Source organism: Sphaeramia orbicularis, chromosome 14 (genome assembly GCF_902148855.1).
Source record: "Sphaeramia orbicularis chromosome 14, fSphaOr1.1, whole genome shotgun sequence".
Taxonomy (NCBI): domain Eukaryota; kingdom Metazoa; phylum Chordata; class Actinopteri; order Kurtiformes; family Apogonidae; genus Sphaeramia; species Sphaeramia orbicularis.
This window is the reverse complement of record NC_043970.1, coordinates 25,625,197-25,647,850: the sequence shown is the minus strand read 5'-3', so window position 1 is coordinate 25,647,850 and position 22,654 is coordinate 25,625,197. Positions and strand designations below refer to the sequence as shown.

The following is a 22,654-nucleotide window of genomic DNA, read 5'->3' as shown; positions in this document are numbered from 1 at the left end:
GTATGCTGCAGAATCTGACATTCAAATAACAACACAAAACACAGTTTTCATGACTGTAATACGTGTGGTCCACTGTTAACTGTATCTAAACATCTTTGTTTTCTGAACACTCGGGTTAAAGAGGAATGCATCGTACCAGTTTGCCTCATAGAGCACAGCAGCACACCCTCCTCATCTCTCTAAGTGAAACACAGTCGGCCCCGGCTCATGCATTCCTCTGCCACTACAGAACGGAAGTAGGCGCTCAGAGGAATTCCTTATTTTCAGTGAATTTCAGATGGTTACTTGCCCTCAGAGGAGTGCAAGAACACAGTGTTTTTTTGGTCAGGAAACAAGTCAAAGTGGTTCTTATTGGCAGCAGTCTGGTTTATGACATTTAAAGCAGGCTTTCTGCAAGGTGAGGAGGACACTTTAGTCCACTTGAATGTAGAAAAAAATCCAGCTTCATCAAGGTCACATGGGAACTGAGCCAACAGAAGGCTTACATACATGCAGCAGATCCAGTCATTCATCTTGTTATTAATAATTACTGTTACCTCCCATAACAATAATGATGAAATCTTAATTTGTTTAATTTATTAACCAGATACCAAGGTATACTTCATAATAAGGCTGTAATAAAAAGTTTTAAAGAATTTAGTAGGAGAAGCTGAAAGTACATTTATTTTTATAGTAGTATAGAATGATCTCAAGACTGAAATAACTTTGCTTGTCTTGGAGTTCTTCACAGTATGGGCCAGATGCTACACAATATAACAGGAAATTACTTTGATTATGGGAAACAAACATCCTTAGAAAAGGAAAAGGGCCGAAGAGAAACCAGAAAGAACAGCAGATATGATCGGTAGAGGTGGGGGGGTGGGGTCCGTGCAGACTTCTGGATATTAGGTACTACTTTAGATTTCACGTATTTTATGAGTATTGGCCTATGTGTGATGAGAGTGTATTAGTATTCCAGTTGAACAAAGTGGCTCACTGTTTGAACAGGGGAGAAAGGTTCACAAACGTCCTTTACTAACAAAACGGTGAGCGGTGATACGATTGACTTGACTTAATGAGGTGCAGATCCCGTCCCTGGTTGAAGCTGCAGCTGTGGTTTGAATAACTTGCACGAGCAGAAAGAAAATTTACCAGAGGCTGATTCTGTCGGGGTTTGTTTTGTTCTCCCTTCCATTATTGTGTCTAACATGGCCTTTTTCTCTCTGCAGCCCCACTTTCTTTGACTGACCACCTCAGGTCAATCACGGAAAAAAAATGTCTGGAAAAATAACAAAAGACGATATGGAGAAATGAGGGAAATATTTAGCACAGTGGGTGAGTAACTTTTATTTTACATGATTCAGACTCTAAATATGAATAAAACAAAAAACATATCACCTGTCTTCTGTGTTAATAATAGATTTGACCTCATTGTCTCATGTCTAATGGGCTTTTTGCATCTCTCTAGATCTGGACAGCGATGGATTCATCTGTGATTTTGAACTCAGTCACCTCCTTAAGAGGCCGGCTGCCCCACACCTGGGTACAAGGTCCGAGATATGATCGCGAACTTGACCGCAACATGGATCAAAAGATCAGCTTTGAGGAGTTTTTAGCGGTAAGCTCAGTCCCACTAACTACATTTTCACCTGCTGTTAAGAGCGTCTGATACTTCGAGTTGCTCTTTGGTCTCTGCTCTGACTAAAGCACCTCACCCTGCTGAGTTTGGACGTCTATGCAAAGCAACTTAAAGCTGCCACACAGACTAAAAGGGTTGAAAGACCTCTACAAAGACACACACATACTCAGGGAATGTGGATGTGAGGTCAGCAAAGTGGTGTGGGTTCCAGTACATGGTGTATTTTGTTTCGCTGCTGATGAGAGAGAAGTCATTTAGAGGGACCAGTCACATAAAAAGACTTCCTCTGCTTCCAGACGGCAGCAGTGTTTAACATTATTAAGGTTAATCTTTCTGTATTGTTCATTTGCAGTGTGGCTCCTTAGTCTAACAGATCAGAATGCAGTTATTTGAACATGTAGCAAATAATACTTAAATAAAACCAAATAAGCACTAAATTATCAGTTAGACGTGTTTAAATAAATTCATACTCATCTTCATAATGTTATGGAAAAGGACTTACAGGGTTTGTACGGGTGCTTGAAATCCTTGAAAATGCTTGAATTTCAATATTGTGTTTTCAAGGTTTGAAAAGGGCTTTAATTTTAGTTTAAGTGCTTGAAAGTGGTTGCAATTATAACTTTGTGATGTGATTTTAATTACTTACTTTTAATATCAACTCTGCCAGGTTAGATGTCAAGCCAAAGCTGCTTACAGAGAGGTGATAGCTTACATTTTGAAAAATAAAACTGTATGTAAAAAAAAAAAAAAAAAATTAGCGGGTACTCTCAGGTTGACTCAAGGTACATTTTCATCTTAATCTTTGTCTCCGTGTGAGCGTGCCTGAAGAACGCCAAGTAGCTTCCTTTTTTTTTTTTTTTTTTTTGGATAAAACTTTGTATTCACTTTTAATTCCTAAACTTTTTGCTATTATGAAACATATTTTTTGATGTTTATAGCATAATACAATGTACATCATTGAGACAAAATTTGGAAAAAAATATTCATGAGTATATGTATTCCTATAGATATGTATTTGACCATAGTGATAAGGTGCTGTGCTGGAAAAATTTGGAAATGACCCTTAAAAGTGCTTGAAAACTGCTTGAATTTGACCTTGAAAAATGTGTATGAACCCTGGACTTATATGGTCCTATACATGTTTATTAACCACGAGAGACCCTTGAGCAACAATAATGACTGTCAGTAACTTTACAAAGGTTATTCTCAGCTCTGAAATTGAGGTAGATATGATTAAACTGTCCTTAAATGGTCTTTCATGAACTCATTCATATTGATACCTTGTAAGGTAGCCTACGATTATAGTTTTCACAATGACAATGGATCTTAAGAATTAATCTGTTCTTTTTGTGGTGGTAGCCAAGTTTATGCAAGGAACCAATAAATGATCACTTTAATGTGCTTATCAAAATACAGTAACAAATTGCATTACACATTATGATTAACATTATTTGTTACCTCTGTAGACTCTAGATACTTTTGATGTATAATACGCTGATGCCCATAAAGTTGGATTAAAACATTTCTACCTCTTTTCATGAAAAAGTTGTGTCAGTGTGATTTATAGTTGACAGATAAAGTGTAACTAGGGACTCGGTATGTAATAATTGGACCAGGTCAAAGGTCATTAGTGATGTGTATTTGAATAAAAAGAGGAATGTGTATGAAAACAAAATTATTCCAACTTTATGGGTAACTATATTTGTCATTAATGGAAGACTTTCCATTTAATTAATTCTGTTATTTCACATATTGCACATACCACCACTTTTTTTTTTGTTTCATGTCATAAATAGTCAAAGCTCATATTGTCTGTCCATGGTCATGACTGTCTCATTTGGTTATCTCTTATACCTACAAGTGTGCAAAAAATGCCAGCTTGTGACCTTGGGTATGTTTGTGGAAAAGTGTGCTTCTCTCAGCTGGTTCTGAATAGCTCATTGTGGTCGAATGCCACAGCGGCGCTGCCTGTAGGTCTGAGATCACTGATGAAGCAGCGATAACTTAGATTCAGGAAGTGTCAGACACATTAGTCCAGAATGCATATTGTTTAAGAATGAAGCCGCTCATAAACTGTGCCCTCTGATAAGAAAAACTTGTGAACAAACTTACTCCATATAGTTGTTGTGTACAGCCCAATTTCTGCTGAGACAGAAATCATGAGGTAATGTAGGGATTCAGAATGATGTCACTGTGGAGGATGATAATAGTTGTGTGGAAGCTGCTGATAACTCTAATGATATACTGGCACTCTATACTGTAATACTTAAATTAGCTGTATACTCAAGGCACAGCCGGACTTTTTTAAAAATGAAATATAAAATAAAAGCAGAGTTTCACTGAAAGAAGGTTTTTGCATTGGTCAGTTGCTATATTACATTTAAAATCAATATCAAGTCACATCGATTGGAGACATGGTTGGTTGGTTGTTATATTGGAGGTGCTATTGATGTAGGATAGTGTAACAAGAAATGTAACCTTTTTTTATTGACAAGAAAGAGAGTGCAGGTAGGGCTGAGCAATCTGACAAAAAGTGAATTAATCTTTTGAGGATGAATCACAATTTTCTCACAGTTACAATCAGACTGAGTTTTCTTTAAGCTGTCTCTTGTGTCCAGAGGCTGTTGTTTGCATGCCTTTTTGTTGTTGCTCGACTATATTCTCTACATTTTTGAATAATTTTTGTCCAACATTAATAGACTATAGGCAATATCCATTGGCATTTTCCTATACTGTACATACTGCAGTTTTTCCAATAATTGCGTAGATTATACTTCAAGTTTGAAAATGAAGTAATAACATTTTCACACTTTCATAACTCAAGCTTCTGTGTAACAGGGTTCCCACACGTCCTGGGAAACCTGGAAAACCTGGAAAATGATTGACTAATTTTCCAGTTATGGAAAATGAGAAAAAATGTCAAATATCCTGGAAACAGTTAAACTATCCTGGAAAAGTATTTATCCTCCCCCGCCTTGTGACCTTGTGTGTCTAAACTGAGGAAATAGTTTTTCAGTGATTTATTGAAAATATACAAATATTTTTAGAGGAAGTGCAGGAGAGAAAGTAAGAGACAAGAGAAAGTTGAGTTGGGAATTGTCCAGTTGAACATTGTAACTCCAGTTTGTCATGCTAATGAAGTGCTAAGATGTAATCTGTGGGTGTGTTTTCATTATTCTAAGATACATTTGTCATAATTATTTTTCATAGATAAATTGTAGCCATAGACTGTACATCAAATGTCTGAGTAATAAACAGAGAAAAATCTGGGTAAATGCAAGTTACACCTGTAGAAAAGAACACCTCCAAAGAATGTGGGGGACAGGAGGATGTATTAGTGTATGACGTGATAACATCTCTGTAGCGGCTGAAAATGTCCTGGAAAATAATTTCAGGGAACAAGTGGCAACCCTGTGTAAATCAGACTAACTGCACAGCAGAGTTCAGAAACTTGTCCCTCGCTGGTGGTCTTGTGGTAATTCTTCACCATTATTTCTTCAGAAACAGCAAAACAACACCTTAAACAAACTCTGCAAGTTAATGCAGACTGAATAAACGGAAATAAACTCACTTGCGTAGCGACCTGTACGATTACTGTTACTAATATGTAACATGGGATAGTGTAGTGCTCAGTCACATACTGTAATTGCTCTGATAAACAGGCCTCTTAAAATGCTGACTGAGGAGAAACAGTTTGACAGCACTGTTATTTATTGATGTGAGGTAAGATCATTTGACAAATTTAGATTCCATGTGATCTAAGACAGCGAAATCCCCCAGACCTAAGCACAGGTGAAGATGCCACATCACCTTGCATATAGGTCTAGTGTGTAAGATTTAAGAGGATCCAGTCACAGGAAATGCTATATAATATACCTGAATGATTTGTTACATTTTATTTTACCTTAAATTTAGCGCTTGTGTTGCCATGTTTGTAACGCTCGGTTTCCACAAAATCTCAGAAGTTAGAACATATTTTCTTCTTTTTTCCATTTTATAGTGGGAGGTATCTAGCATTAAGATGTCATCTGCCATGCTTACATGTACACAGTTATTATCCACTATACTAAAAATCCCTAAACGGACAAGACAAACACTGACATCCTCTTCCTCTGTAATGTTGGCAGTGCTTATTTCTGTCCTTTGGGAAAAGTCCCAGTTCACTCAGTTTTCTGTTGCCCTGAAACTCAGCTGCCATCCAGTAAACTCACCATGTTTTCTCAGCTGTTTTGCTGATGGGTTGGCTTTATGTTTTCATATAAACTCCCACACCACTGTTGTGTCTACAGAGAAACCTTGGCTGTCTTGATGTTTAACAAGAGTATGACTGAAAAGAAATAAATGTGTTTACACTGAAAAGGCTGAGTACCACATTTATTCATTCGTGTTGCTTTATTTGAGGCAAAATTTTAAAAGAATGACCCACTATGAGTGATTTATGAAAATTAAATGTGATAAATAATCTGTTTAAAATATCACACCATTAGATACTCACTTTAGCAATCAAATGTGAAATTCCAGAAAGTGTGGGGTCCCTTCCTAAAAACATTCCAGACCTTGTAAATGCTTGACGTTTTAAGTGTCGTTTAACAGTGCTGCACACTTCGTACTTACTCCGTAGCGCAAGGTTCTGTTGTGATAGTGATCCTTTACTATGTGTAGAGCACAGGCAATGACTGAGGAGGGATTATTTATGTACAGTCTGTTTGTTCTGTTTTGTTTTTGTATGGTGCTAGCTGTGATTGATATACAACCCATGCTTACTTCAGATTTCTGTACGAACTATTCAGCACTGTGCTTGTATTATACTGAGAAAACATCAATAAAAAGATCCTGATCCAAAAAAAAAAATCACATCACAACATAATCTGTGCATCAAGATCTATTTTCAGAAATTAATATGCAAGAAAATCATTAATCGCCTGATGTATTTGATCATAATTTCCTTGTTTAACTAATACACCAAGACACATCGTTATACTCCTCCACCACATAATGTATATTCCGAAATGTCAGCATGTTATCAGTATGACTTGCATTACTAAATTCAAAAACCCGTAAAATTAGTTTGATGAGCTGAAATGTTGCAGTTGTCCCGTTATTTGAGTTTTTCGTTTATATGGTTGTAGATTGTCCAAGAACTGAGAGGCAGCGCAGTAGCAAAAACATTCCGCAAGGCCATCAACAGAAAGAAGGAATTCTGGCCATTGGAGGGACGTCTGACTGTCGAGTGAAGGGACACAACACTCATTCTCTGGTAGGTCACAGACAGGCCTGACGTCAGGGACACTGTCTCTTTCCTCTCAGACGCTGCTATGTTTGTTATAAAAGTGTTGACTTTGTACCTTCAGGCACAAAAGCTTGTTTGCCATCAAAGCAGCTCATATTAGCCACAGGTGGAGTCAGATAATATGTCCTTAATGAGTCATTATAACACAATATACTGTAATTTATACTGTGTGGTTGATGAGGGTTTTTTTCCCTGTCTGTGCTATACACACTTACAGAGGAGGAGAAGGTTTGCTTTCGTAAACTGGATTAACACTGCCCTGGAAAAAGACCCTGACTGCCAACACGTCCTGCCCATGAATCCCAACACAGACTCACTCTTCACGGCTGTCGGAGACGGTATAGTCCTCTGGTGAGAGTTCCTGTTTTCACTTAAAGCCAGCAGCGCAGCTACCCTTTCTCGGATAAATGTCAACCACCTGCATCTCTCCACACGTAATGTTGTACTCACATTCAGGCTGAAAAATAAAACCATCCACCAGTACTAGGTCAAGGTCATTTGTCAAGTGCTACAACAAAGACATTGTGGTTTACTATTTTAATTACTGATTGAATGAACTGAGAAATCAACCCTTAAGTAACTTTGCTTTAATGAACCATTTTAAAATAATACTGCCATCATAAGGGTTTGTAAGTGATTTTTAATTAGGTTGTAAACACTGTAAATTATTGATAAGCTGTTACAACACATCAAAAAAGGGCCACCTGTGTCATGTTAACTTTTCATTGAGGTTCCTTTGTCTTCATCACCTGTTACTACTTGGCATACCTCAACATATCTCAATGTTCAAGCATTTTAATTTGATGTATTAAATGATGGTATATTGAATTATTACACTGATATAGTAAGTCTTTCCTTTACTGATTATAAATAGTAGTTACTCATTAAAGAACTGTTTTAACACGCTGACTCATAAAGGGGCAAGATACAGATTATGCATGGCAACTTTCATATCTCATTCATATTTTTTTTTTCTTAATTTAATGCAGTGTGTTTACAACCTCACTGTAAATTACTTATAAATCCTTTTACACTTACTCTAAAGTGGTACATCCTGTACAACTGTTACCTACTATGAGGTTAAAAGCCAGTAAATGTCAAAAACTATGTGCTTGTAATTACTGCCAGTTGGTTTTATATAATATTTTATATAGAAGTTAACTCTACACCAACACATCTTTGTGCATATAAAATAGCATTAGATGACTGATAAACTGTCATGTTTCGTTCTTTATGTTTGTTCAGCAAAATGATCAACCTGTCGGTGCCAGACACTATTGACGAGAGAACCATAAATAAGAAGAAGCTGACTCCATTTACAATACAGGTTAGTCATTCACAGCAGTGCTGGTCTCATGTTTTCTCTGAATATTCCTCTGGCTAATGCTCCTTGTCTTACAGGAAATCTGAACCTGGCGTTGAACTCTGCTTCAGCCATTGGCTGCCACGTGGTCAACATCGGTGCTTTAGACCTGAAAGAAGGGAAGCCCCATCTGGTGCTGGGCCTGCTGTGGCAGATCATCAAAATTGGCCTGTTTGCTGACATTGAGCTCAGTAGGAATGAAGGTGCCAAGAGACATCTGTTACAAAAGATGTATTTAATTAGGTTCTCATATCTCAGAGTTACCTGTTTTATTATAAGAAGGTGTAATTGACCACTAACACCTATCAACAGCACTGGCAGCATTGCTGAGAGACGGAGAAACCCTGGAGGACCTGATGAAGCTCTCTCCTGAAGAACTGCTTTTACGCTGGGCAAACTTCCACCTGGAAAATGCTGGCTGGCAGAAGATCAACAACTTTAGCTCCGACATCAAGGTATGGTATTTGGTTCAAAGCAGAAGTAGGACTACCATTACCACTTTGTATTTGCTTGTATAGAATTCAATGAAATGTGTAACTACCAGTGGCTAAAAAAGGTCAAAAGTGTTGTGTCCCTGGTAAAACATATACTGTTAACATCATTAAAATGTCAGTGAGTGTTCCCAGGACTCTACATAAGTGCACATGAATCTGCCAGACAGGTGTATACGTAGCTGTTGTACCTGTTACTAATATTACTATTTCTTCCCATGTACATCCATAGATTATATGGAACAAATGTTTGTTATAACATTTTCATGGTAGATTAACAGAAATGTGTCAGACATACTTAAAGCATATGAATTTAGACAGACAAAAGTGTTTCATAAGATTGCTACCTCAGTAGAGTACCTTCTTGTTATGCCATCTAAGTACAAATGTAACTGTTTTTTCTGTTTTCTGTAGGACTCGAGGGCCTATTTCCACCTCCTGAACCAGATTTCTCCAAAAGGCACAGACGAGGACCAGCCACGCATAGACATTAACATGTCAGGCTTTAGTGTAAGCAGACAGACAGGCGTGCTCCCAGTGGAGTGTGTTCACCAGATGGTAACAGCTGCCACAGTGTCCACTGACTGAAGTGTGTTGCTCTCTGTGTTGTTCAGGAGAAAGACGACCTGAAGAGGGCGAAGCCATGCTGCAGCAGGCCGACCGCTCGGCTGTCGACAGTTTGTCACCCAACTGACGTCGTCAGCGGAAACCCCCAAACTCAACCCTGGGCCTGTGTGGCAAATCTGTTTAACAAATACCCAGCTCTGGGTCAAACCTGAGGGAGAGGACATCGACTGGGGGCTGTTGAAGGGTGAGACCAGTGTCCTAGTTTTGGAGCTTAAGTCTCAAGTCTTTTGCTTGTAGCCACTGTATCAGCTGTGAAAATATAAAATTGTTATCAGAATCAGAAATACTTCATTAATCCCAAGGTAGGAAATTATTTGTAATATATAATTAACAGGTTTAAAGAAGATTGCTGTAGTGCTTACAGGTATATTCAGAAATGACATCATAAAACCAGATTTCTCAAGTGTTGGGTTGTGATCCAAAACTGGGTTGGAAATTAGTTCCAACTGGGTCATGAAGGATGTGAATGGGGAAAAAAGGTTTTAAATGTTTTTTTTATTGCCTTAAATATAGTCTGATGTCAGTGTGTCATGTGTGCCATTGATGGCAGTTACCATGGTAACAAGGACAGTCATTTATAAGCAAGATATTGTGCAAATATGACCCTACGTTATGTTGAGTATAGATTTGCAAACATTGACAATAAAAAGGAACTGAAAGCCAAGAGTGTGACATGTCAGAATTAAAAGATCAGAACTGATGAACTGAAACACACACAGTTCTCACTTTACAATGTGTGTTTAGAAAAAAGGCTTTGTAAGTTTTACATACATGTATTTTGTGTGGAAACTCAATGCACTTTTAGTCAGCAGTATATATGTTGTTTGAAAAAACACACAATGACACTACATGTGTGTAAACTATTTTTGGAAGATGCATTTGTTCTTTGAATTCTATAAATGTGGGTCACGCCTAGATGACCACAGGAAGAATTGGTGCCAAGGCCAGGCTTAAAGAGAATATGCTTGAGGCAGCTAATTTGTTCCCAAATTTTTGGCTGAATACACACAAAGTACTTAGAAAGAAGCTGTTCATGTGTATGTTCTTTTGTATCAAAGTTAAAGCAGCTGAACAAACAGCTCATTTGTTTTTGCTCACTGGCCTGGAGGCTCATTTTAGCATAGAAACTGCTTTGGATATGAAGATGTGACGACAAGCTGCTCTTTTTTATGTTTTTCCTGGTCACATTATTTAATCATGTGTGTGTTTTTCTTATGTAGTGAACTGAATTTTAAAAAGATGAACCGGGTCAGCTCAGTTTAGAAAGAGACAAAGAGAGAGAGACCTCAGACAGTTGTGCTTCATGTCCTTAATCATAAATCCCATGAACCTTTGCTGCCTAGGTGAGACAAGAGAAGAGAGGACTTTCCGAAACTGGATGAACTCACTGGGAGTAAACCCACATGTCAATCATCTGTATGGGTATGTACTTCTTACTATAGTGTCATTTGAAGAGTTTGAACCTCTGGGACCTAACAGTTATTTATTTCTAATGACTATAAACATGATGTTTTTAGAGATCTGCAGGATGCCATGGTCATCCTTCAGCTGTATGAGAAGATTAAAGTACATGTTGACTGGAACAAGGTCAACAGGCCACCTTACCCCAGAATGGGTTCCAAGATGAAAAAGGTGAACCAGAAATCAGTTTTTTTTTTCTGTGAAATCTGTAGTTTGTAAAGCAGTGTTTCCCAACCTTTTTGAGCCACGGCACATATTTTACATTAGAAAAATCACAAGGCACGCCACCAAACAAAAATATCCCAAAAAGTATATTCACTGAAACATAATGCAAATCTAGTCTCAATTACTTACTCTGTATGAAACCTGGGCCTGTTTAGTTGAACACAAAGCTGATATTGTGGCAGGAATTAAAGAAAGACACACACAAAGATCTTCCTCAACAGTCATGCTTGGAAATCCCACCTCGCATAGATAGGTTGTGGAGAAAGGGAACAGAACTGAAATAGCTTTTGTTTGCCAGAATGGGGAACTCCTTGGCACAGTCACCGGACACTCTCCCAGGGGGGTGGGAGGACATCGGGGGTGTGGGGGACATTGTCAGGGTGCATTTGGAACAAGAAAGCTGAGAAAGGTGCGTTAGCAACTCCTCAGACCCCCCCCCCCCCAGTTACGATTGAGGTCTGTCATGTAGTAGTATAATAGAGGCATACTCTCCAACCCGATCCGCAGGTAACCTGCTGATCCACGTGTCACTAATGAGGGGGGGCTTTATCAACAGAATGCACCACATTGGGACCGGGTTCCACTTTAACTTTCACTTTGCAAAAGGAAACAGGACACTGTTGTTGTAGAGTGGATCATTAGTGTGTGCAGTCGTACTTATCTAAATCACTGCTTGCTTAGATTACCAATCAGGTGAAATTGGATAATCTTCCACGCACACCTGAATGATTTCTCACGGCACACTTACATGCCCAGCACACTGGGTTGGGAAACACTGATGTAAACAACACTGGTTTACTGTGTCATGAAATCTGCAGGTATGTTGTTCTGTATGTGTTAGAATACTGTCAAACAACAGGACAGGCTGCAGAAATGCCTCCTTTGGGCATGAGCTGGTGGCTTCAGTGTAATGTGGGAAAAGACTGAGGCCAAAAAAAATATTCACTCAAACTGATTTTGTTATGTTATTGTTCACACATTCACACCTTCTCCGACTTTTGGTAATTTTGTAGCACATCTCAGAATTATACGGTGGGTGACATGCACTGGACAAATATTAGCCTATAACAAAAATACGATAGATAGAAAAGATAGTCAGATCATCAAGAGTCATATGGCCCAGTTGTGATTAAAATGCATCAGTCCTGGAGATAATGCCAAATAGGTAAAATTTATAAAATATATAAAATAATGTTTATTAAAAACCCCAGACAGGTGCTATTTAGATCATGCAACTGGTGCGTAACACAAAAAATGTAAAAAAAAAAAAAAAAACAAAAACACTTGAGATGTTGCTAACTTCCTTTTAAAAGTGTTTTGACAGTTCTTTTGTTCTGTGACTTTAGCTGGAGAATTGTAACTATGCAGTGGATCTTGGCAAAAATGTCAAGTTCTCTCTGGTTGGCATCGGCGGGCAGGACCTGAATGATGGCAACGCAACTCTGACTCTGGCTCTGGTGTGGCAGCTCATGAGAAGGTGAGCGTTACTAAAATGTAACATCTGCATCCCTGTATCACTTAAATTACTCAAACTCACAAGTGAGACTAACATTTCAATTTATAGAGAACTGTGACAGACATACAGCTCGACACCCCCTATATTAAGAGCATTTATTTATTTTGCTCTGTAGCTGCTCATAAATGTTGTCCTTGTCATATTTTTCAGATATACACTGAATGTACTTGAGGATCTGGGCGATGGACAGAAAGCAAATGACGATATCATTGTAAAATGGGTCAATGAAACGTTGGCAAATGCTGGAAAATCAACCAAGATCGCAAACTTCAAGGTAAACCATTCACCTTCATCATTTTTAGATAACATTTCTGAGAGATGTGTCAGTAGACTTTTAACATTGCAGTAAAACCAAATATCTGTGTATTGATCAGGACAAGGAGATCAGCACCAGTGTGCCAGTGCTGGAGCTCATAGACGCCATTCAGGAAGGGAGCATTAACTACGACCTGATAAAAACCGGAAGCCTCTCTGAAGACGACAAACTGGAGAATGCCAAGTAAGATTACCTGTGACAAAACTAGATATGCAAGAGAAAAAAACGTACAGAGACAAATTAATCTCATGAAAGTGCAATTATTTCATCTTTTGTGAAAATGCAATGACAATGAGAACTGATAAGAAACAACTTTTAGAGCCAAAGAAAGTGACAAAGCGATAAAAGCTAAAAGCATTGTTGTCTAAATGAAAAGAATGAAGTCCACAATATTTTTTCTACACAAGATGGATTCTAAAAGTTATAAAAGGTGTAAAATTATTATGTGATGGTATTATGTTTGCTAAGTTCACTGTTAGACCCACAGTTCAGAGTAACTGACAGGTCTGACCTTATTTAGACAATTCCAAACAGATCTTCAGTGCAGCTACTGACAGCATAAACTGTACAGAAAACAGAGGTGTTTTGTGGTTTTACTGTGTCTGTTTTCTATCTAATAACAGAGATAAGCTAACAGAGCTATAATGTAAACAGTCAGCTGACGCAGCATGTGGAGATTATACTTTTTTATGTCTTTTTTTTTTGACTCGCTGTCACAAAAACTGGCTATGAGTTTTTATTTAAAGACTGAAACTTGATGATAGCATATGCAGGTGTGTGTAAACAATGAGCTTTAAACTTTATTCAGTGAGTGATACAGTCCGTGGATACATAGTGTGAGTCATTGGTGGTTCTAGCAGCTTTAGTGCATTCTGGTCCATGACTTACCCCTGTTTGGAATATCAATACTACATAAAACCCCTTTAATATCCAGACAATTGATTCCTGTTGTTGATTTGCTTCTGACCAGTATTACATGAGTCGACTTCTCTTCCTAGATACGCCATCTCCATGGCGAGGAAGATCGGAGCCCGAGTCTACGCTCTCCCAGAGGATCTTGTGGAGGTCAAAACCCAAAATGGTGATGACTGGTTTTTGCCTGCTTGATGGCCGAGGGATGAAGCAGGTCTAAGAGTCTGAGTGGATCATTGTGACACTTAACACTAAACTCAGAGCCATTAGCGTTTGGAAAGAGCTGCCCCTGAAGGAATGAAGAATGGTTTCTTTTTTTTTTTTTTTTTTTTTTTTTACCTGACAGTCTTACGTCTAATTCAGATATTTGCATGTGTCCCACCTCTTCTTTCGTGGAGGTGTTTACTGGAGAATATGTTCCTCATAGACTTCTTAATTTCTAAAGGGATGGATATGAGAGGACAACCTGTTACTTTTCATTATGCAGAACTCTTAAATAATGTTAATGCTGTTTTGTAAAATGATACGTCATTATTCCAGCTGCAAGGTTGTTTACATATTTGTACTCAGACTGGTAAATTATATCCTTGGTTAATCAAAAACACATTCCTAAATACCATTCTAATAAACAAATGCTTGAAAAAAGAAAGAAAAAGATAAGTGGGATGTTTAGGAGCCACACTTGTTAAAAAACACCGGAACGTTTGCTCTCACTAAATGGAGTTCAAGCTTGTCTTAATAACTGGCATTATAAACTTCTACATATCGGTTTGCAGAAGCCATCAGGTCAGATTATAGTAACGACCCGCCTCATGTGCTGTCTGGATTCTCGTTTGTTTTTGGAGAACATAATGCGAGGTAAATGCTGTTTTGGGGTCTGTGTCGTTTTTTTTTTTTGTCTGTTACGTCGGATGAGGACAGGTTGACTGGACTCTCTTGGCTTTCTGCTGTGGCCTTCTTCTCCTTCTTCCTTCTTCTCCTCATCTCAAAGTTGACATGTATTTGCACTTTGAGGTTTCCCTCTGTCTTTTGTACTCAGCATTACCAAATATAAACAGTAACTTCATTCCATATTGTATGACAACGGCCAGATTGTATTTGGTCTCATGTTCATGTCTACTCTCAAGTGCTTTCCATGTAACAATAAATATGAACTTGAAAACTGAAATGTGTTTTGTTTTTACTGCAGACAGACCAGAATTTAACCCCTTAAACTAATACAAACTAAGTCTTAATCTGATTCTGTTTCATCTGGTTCTGACTGTAACCGGGTGTTTATTTATAGCTTGAGTTTTTCTGATTTAAAACTGGTTTAAGATGAAAGTGTTTGATTTAACATGTTCTGAATATTAGATAAATTAATTAAATTGAAGGTTCAGGAAGAGAGGGTTGGCATGATTAGGCATAAGGCTAGTATCTTATTTCCTTTACAGATCCATACTTTTAGACTTGGCGCCTCCTCATAAACATTATAGATCTGTTCAGAGTCATTAGTGTAAAGGAGTGTATTTTAACCTGTAACAGAAGATGTAAACATGACTGTTAATGTCAGGTTTCAAAAAACAATATACAACTTAAAAAAGTAATCCAAAGCAGTGTTGGGAGACGTACGCTCAGGAAGTTCTAATTTTCCACAATTACAACCTTATTACCACATGAAATTCTACTTTTTTAGCTTTATTCTCACATTCAAAGGCTAATTGATTTGATACGATGGAGATCTTTAAGGAAAATAACAAAAATGACACTGTTCTTTGACTTTTCTGCAGATATTTCTGTTGTTTTCACCTCTTCATGGCTGTAATAAGACCAGTGGTGGATCCCACCAGGTGCTACTTCCTCTTTACCTTTAATTTAATCCAAGCTTTTATCTTTCTCAGTTTACTGCTTGCCGGCTTCTCTTTGCTCTTATCTCTGCTACTACTGCCCTTCCTCTTTTGTCATTGCAAAATACTGTACCTTTTTTATTATTATCTCTTCATAAAAAGAAAATGTATTGCTGCTTCTTTGATGCATGAATGAGAGAAAATCCACAGTAATATTTAAAGTATTTTACATGCAGTATTTGCTCCTTTGTTTAATTTATACTCACAGACACTCATAGAAATTCAATATTTCAACCCTAGTGTGTTATTGTAAGACACAACAAGACTTTGTTACTTTTGTGAATTTTTTAAAATTTTGTTTTTTTATGTTATGTACAAAATCAAGGTCAGTGAAGTTACCATATTTAGTTCCTTACCCATAAGTGGCAACAAAAGAAATCCAAGAAGTTAATATAAAAAATACAAGAAAAACACATTTAATGTGAAAGGAACATGTATTCTATAATATTAGAACATTACACTGGAACTGTTGCTGTCACTGTCTTGTGATGTATTCGGAAATTACCAAAAATAGTCACTTGCCCGATAAAGGGTTAAATGTACTTTGTAAAATGTATATTTTACACAAAAAACAACACATATTACTGTTAGTAAGAAAAGACAGGTCTTGAATGGGTTTTTCTAGACATATTTGATCTGTTCACCATGTCCTGTTGTCTTTTTTTTCATGGTAACAGGGAGACTTTTGATTTTGATGTGTACGGTGGGGGATACTGTTGGCAGATTGTGGTTTTTGTGTTCAATGACTTGGATCTTAGACAGATGTAACATCCTGTGAGCTCCACTCCCTCTGGTCTTGTGTCCTGATTACATCGGAGACCGCCAGACTCTGTCAGAGAGTGACATGATGAGGAGGAATATGTCTCCAGGGGTCGTCATCATCTGAATTTTCAAGCTCCATTTGCAACAGAGAGTGAGTTTTAGTGTTTGGAAAAAGGTTATGGATGAATGTAGCACCATGATTCTTACACCTGTAGTGTTTTGTTCATGCCAACTCACACTCTGCATTTAATGAATAAACAAACCATTTTCAAATGAGAGACTATATGGTGTTAGATTATAGTCAGAGAAGTAAGACGTAAATATCCCATTATTTTCTGAAATATTCAGCCAATGTGCATTGTATATATTGAGCATTTCATACACAAAGTATTTAACACGAGTAAGAGGACCATCCAGGGTTAGAAAACAACTATTTCAAAAAATAACAGATCAGAAAAAAAAGTATATATTATATATATATATATATATATATATATATATATATATATATATATATATATATATATAATATATATATAATATATATATATCAGGGTGGGGAAGCAAAATTTACAATATTTTGAGGCAGGGATTGAAAGACAGTGTATGACCAATTAGTTTATTGAAAGTCATGAGAATGTATTTGCCACAAGAAAATTGACATAATAGAAAATGTTTTTATTCTATGTGTCCTCCTTCTTTCTCAATAACTGCCTTCACACGCTTCCTGAAACTTGCACAAGTGTTCCTCAAATATTCAGGTGACAACTTCTCCCATTCTTCTCTAATAGTATCTTCCAGACTTTCTCGTAATAGTTTTGCTCATAGTCATTCTCTTCTTTACATTATAAACAGTGTTTATGGACACTCCAACTATTTTTGAAATCTCCTTTGGTGTGACGAGTGCTTTCAGCAAATCACACACTCTTTGACGTTTGCTTTCCTGATTACTCATATGGGCAAAAGTTTCTGAAAAGGTATGGATAATAGTGTTAGGTATGATTATGACATCAATATATGTTTGGTTTCAAAACAATTGACGTAGTGCCTGCTGAGAAAAAACAACTAAATGTTCATTGTAAATTTTGCTTCCCCACCCTATACATATATATATATATATATATATATATATATATATATATATATATATTATATATATATATATATATATATATATATATATATATATATATATATATATATATATATATATATAATGGAATTCCATTCTGGGCCGGCCCAATTCAGAATCAGGCCAGCCCAGATTGGAATTCTATTCTGGGCTGGCCTAGAATGGAATCCTATAGAGATTCCATTCTAGGCCGGCCTAGAATAGAATTCCATATAAATGGTGGGGACCACAGGATCATCAGTTCATTTACTATCCACCATGGAGCAACGTACAACATTTGAGCAGCTGCTGGAGAACCATATTTCATCACTGTGTCCAAGTAGGAAGGACAAATTTCTACTAAGTGAGGACCAGTACCAGAAGATCATAGCAGCCTTAACCCTGGAAAAAGGACAGAAATGTGCAGATGGTGCCAAGTTTAAACACTGGAGCCACAGCAACTTTGAAACCCAGATCATTGGTAAGTACCCATAATTCCAATATAGTCCAGCAATTTTAGGCATTTTTTTTTTCTGTATTCCTATAATACTAAAATCATGAAAATTTAAATGATTAAAATGTGTGATATTTTTGCATTCATAAATTAAGAATTTTAACTGTCATGAAATTGGAATGTATAAAATGGCAGCACCTAATGTGATATTTTTGTATTCATACTTTTAATAGCTGTTTTGCAAGCAGAATGACTTAAATGCTAGTCCCTAAATTGATATTTTTGCATTCATAGATTTTAGCTGTCATGAAATTAGAATGATGGAAATGGTTGCACCTAATGGGATATTTTTGTATCGTAATTTAAGAATAATGGAAACAGCAAATGAAATCAGTGAAAATCAAAAGGTGTTTGACTTCAAATTCTGGTATTGGAACTATTTGAGTATCCTTTGCTACATGATCTTTGTTCTCTGCAGGCAACAAGACAGTGCTCTTCTGCAAGAAGACTGCCAATCCTGTCATCACCAAAGACGACTTGTATACTACCATCCACCAGTGCCACGAGAGAATGGCCATTGCGGCGCCACAAGACATGGGATGACGTCAAGAAGAACTACGCCTTTATACCAAGGGTTGCTGTGGAAATCTACCTGCAACCTGTCTCGTCTGCAACACCCGTCAGCCTGTGAAGCAGCCAAAGTCAGCTAAGCCCATCATCTCCCTTGGGGTTCCTCACAAGAGTTCAAGTAGACCTCATAGACATGACCAGCAGACCTGATGGTGACTTCAAATGGATTCTTCATGCGAGAGACCACTACTCAAGTTTTCCTGGGCATTTCCCCTCACATCCAAGAGAGCTGCAGAGGTAGGTTGTTTAACAGGTTGATTTATGCTATTTGTTACTATGGATTTTGATATTCATCTAAAATATAATTTGTTTATTGTAGCTTTATCCTGACTAATGTTATTATGGAATGTTTCAGGTGGCTGAGAAACTTGTCATGCTGTTCTCCATGTTTGGACCACCCAGGATTCTTCATTCCGACAATGGCAGAGAATTTGTGGCAGCAGTCATCACTGAGATCACAACCCTTTGGCCAGGCATGTTGATTATCCATGGCAGACCTAGGTACCCCCAGAGCCAAGGATGTGTTGAGCGAGGTAAGTCTTAAATAAATTTATACATTTAATCATACATTTAATCCATGTGAAGTTACATTCTTAAATTAAAATACATGTATATCACAGACATATGCATCAATTTTTAATGAATGAAATATCCTGTACATAATATAAGCTTATATTTATTATTTTCTTTCATTCAGGAAATGGTGATCTACAGCTGCAACTGGGGAAGTGGCTTGAGGAGCATGACGCCACCTGGTCAACCGCGCTGCAGTTTGTTACACATGCTATAAACACATCGACAGCAAGTACCACTGGTAAAACACCGTATGAAGTAGCTTTTGGACAAGCACCTCGCCAGGACTTCTTTCTTCTCCAGCAGTTAGCAGAACAGGTACATCAACATCAAATTTTAAGCAAAAATGTACAACAATGTATTTCATGGTATTTTTACTGCTTGTAAATGTGACACTGTGAATGTTTGTTCTAATTTGCCATTCTGCTATGTTTTAACAGGGTTCCTTGAAAGAAGAGGACATCGATCCTGCACTGTTTGAACCAGAATCCAAGGTCCAACTGGGCCGGCCTGATTCTGAATTGGGCCAGCCCAGAATGGAATCCTATAGAGATTCCATTCTAGGCCGGCCTAGAATAGAATTCCATTCTGGGCCGGCCCGCTTCTGAATCGGGCCAGATTCCGTTTTGGGCCTCGACATATGTATACATATATATGTATATATATTATATATATATATATATATATATATTATATATATAATATATATATATATATATATATATATATATATATATATATATATATATATATGTACGTATTTAGTGTTCAGACCATATTTTAGGACAACTATATGCTTATGGTAAGAGTTAATTGTATTAAAACTAATGACTTAACATGTGGTCCTGTATGTTACTCTATTCTATCTAGGCTTCTATGTTCTCACATAATTGCAAGGAGATAGAAGAGAATAGGTACAAATAACTTGTTCTTTTTCTTTGAAATTATTAAAATGAAATATTATGATTTTTCCATACAGTACAAGAAACATGAATGAAAAACTGCAAAAAAAATAACATTAAAAGCAATATAGAAATGAAAACCTTAATAAGACATGATAAAAACATATTTAAAAATTTATTTAAAGAAGCTGTTTAAGATGATAGCAGCTCAGAACTTCAACAGAATGAAAACAACCTGCACAGATGCTCCAAAAAGGCTTCCATAGACCACACAGCTCACACCGACACCTGCGCTCTCACCAGTCAGATTTCACATCCTGCATCTGGTAATGAAGCTCTTCTGACTGCCTGAACTCCTCCTTTAGGGAGGAGGAGGAGGAGGAGGAGGAGGGAGCACATGAAGTAAAAGCTCACAGAAAATGTTTGATAGGAGTCAAAGAAGCTGACATGTTACTGTTTCTGTACATGGAGCGTCATGTTTGTGTGGTCGTTAGAAATGGACGGGAGGCAAAAACACTACTGTTGGTGTTTCTGTGTGAAGTCACCGTGAGGCTTTTCTTGGAATAACTGAAAAGGTAAGAACAGATAATAGTATTTTTTGTTTGTTTGTTTGTTTGTTTTACATTATTATTAGTTTATTATAGATTAAAATATAGTAAGTACATAGAGGAAGCTGTAAAAACTGTGCACCAGATTTGTTCACAAACCAAAAATGTATTTATTCTTCATCAGTAGCTGCTTAAAACCAGCTACAATATAATCCATATCGTCACCTTTTTAATATGATGAATGAAAATGATAATGATGATTTTTCAGGAAACTTAACTAGAAATTGAGTGTTTGATGATTTGGGCAAAAAAAAAAAAAAAAACAAACATAAAAAGACTTTGGTAATTATTTTAGGAAAGTGACAGTATGTGTCTGTAGGAAAATTTCTGGCTGTGACATTACCACAGTTTAATAATATTTCAAAGGGAAGCAATGTCTTATTTGTGGTTTTTTTTTCCCACAATCTGGTCCAAATCCTTGTAGTTTTTGTCCTTTTAACAGACAAAAATATCTTGCTTTTCCTTGAATTAATCTTCATTTAAACCCAAGTACGTAAGTACATCAGTTTTCAGGTATGTTTGATTGTATTCCACCACAGGACACAAATATATAGGTGTAGTAACCTGAATTAAATGGATTTTGTTAAACGACCATTGTTTCTGTTGTCAGTATACTAATACTGATACTACCAATAATACTAATAATAATCTCAGATATCACCTTTAATGATTAGAAAGTCAAACACTGCGTATCCATTCAGAGCTGATCCTCATTTACCGCCTGTTAACTTGTCTCAGTTGCTACCGTACAGTTATGAGGCACCCATTACACCCTGGTTTCCTAAGTGACGCTGCTCCTGAGGGAGAGCAGCTGATCGGCTCACTGGGCCACGGAGCTTCAGGCCTTTGTGTGTCTGTGTGTGTTTTCCTTAATGATCCACCAATTAGTCCCACACAGCAGTAACATTTGTCTAAACACCCCGTCATGTGTGTGCGCATCAGATGGGGGCAGCACACCAGTGGCCTTATGGGTACTGGCTGGAGTTCCACCTCAACTCCTTTATACGTACTTCAGGTAAACCACCTCATGTCACAGCAGACTTCCTCTTTCAGCATCTTCAGTCGCCGTGGTAACCCCTTGCTGTGTGCCGGACCAGGTGAGGGACCGCGGCAGACAGTCCCAGTCGGGCCCCGGTCCCCTGACTATAATCTGCCCTACGCACCACAAACACTGAGAAAAAAACACTTCCCTCTTGATGATCATCATGAGCACTCCTGTTAAAACACGCATCAAACATCTGCACGCCGGGCTGTGACGTTTGTTTCCACTGAAGATGACGGGTCACACAGCGGACAGCAGGGACCGGTCGCCCCACAACCTGTCAGTCAAGACCACCTTGGATGAGGAGATCGAGAGAGCTGAGAGTATTCTGAGCAGGTAAAACAAAAAAAAAAAAAGAGTTTATATAAAGTGTAATGCAACAAACCGGATGCTCACATGTGTGGAGTCTGCCTTAGTTTGATCTTTATTTTCTTTTTTTTTCCCAGGGTGCAATCTGTCTGTGATGACACATCCTCAGAGCTACAAAGAGTCGCAGCTCTAGACCCTCATGGGGGCCATTCACGAAATTCTTTCCATAGGAGGGGGGCTATCTCAAGGTAAAACTGTAACAGCCACTTTACAAATCCTTCCTCATTTCAGAGTCCTCTTTCACACATACAGTAAAATGACAATTCTGCATTACACTACACTGAAAAAAAATAATTATTGCTTTTTTTCTGGTGGGAGTTTAAGGTCAGTGAGGTTACAACCATGGATCATAATTCATTTTTTGTTTGTTTTTATTTTGAATATCAACTTTCAATACCAAAAACAAGAAAAAAAAAACATACAAAAAGAAAAAAACATATTTGAAAAGGATCAAATCAGTGAAAGTCAATATCAGTATCAACCAAGTTAATCTAATTA

General features: G+C 37.5%; 1 pseudogene; it reads left to right on the top strand.

The window, feature by feature from the left end:
* Positions 1-1,239: 1,239 nt before the first annotated feature.
* LOC115433315 (plastin-3-like) lies at positions 1,240-14,987 on the top strand (annotated as a pseudogene).
* The last annotated feature ends 7,667 nt before the right edge of the window (positions 14,988-22,654 follow it).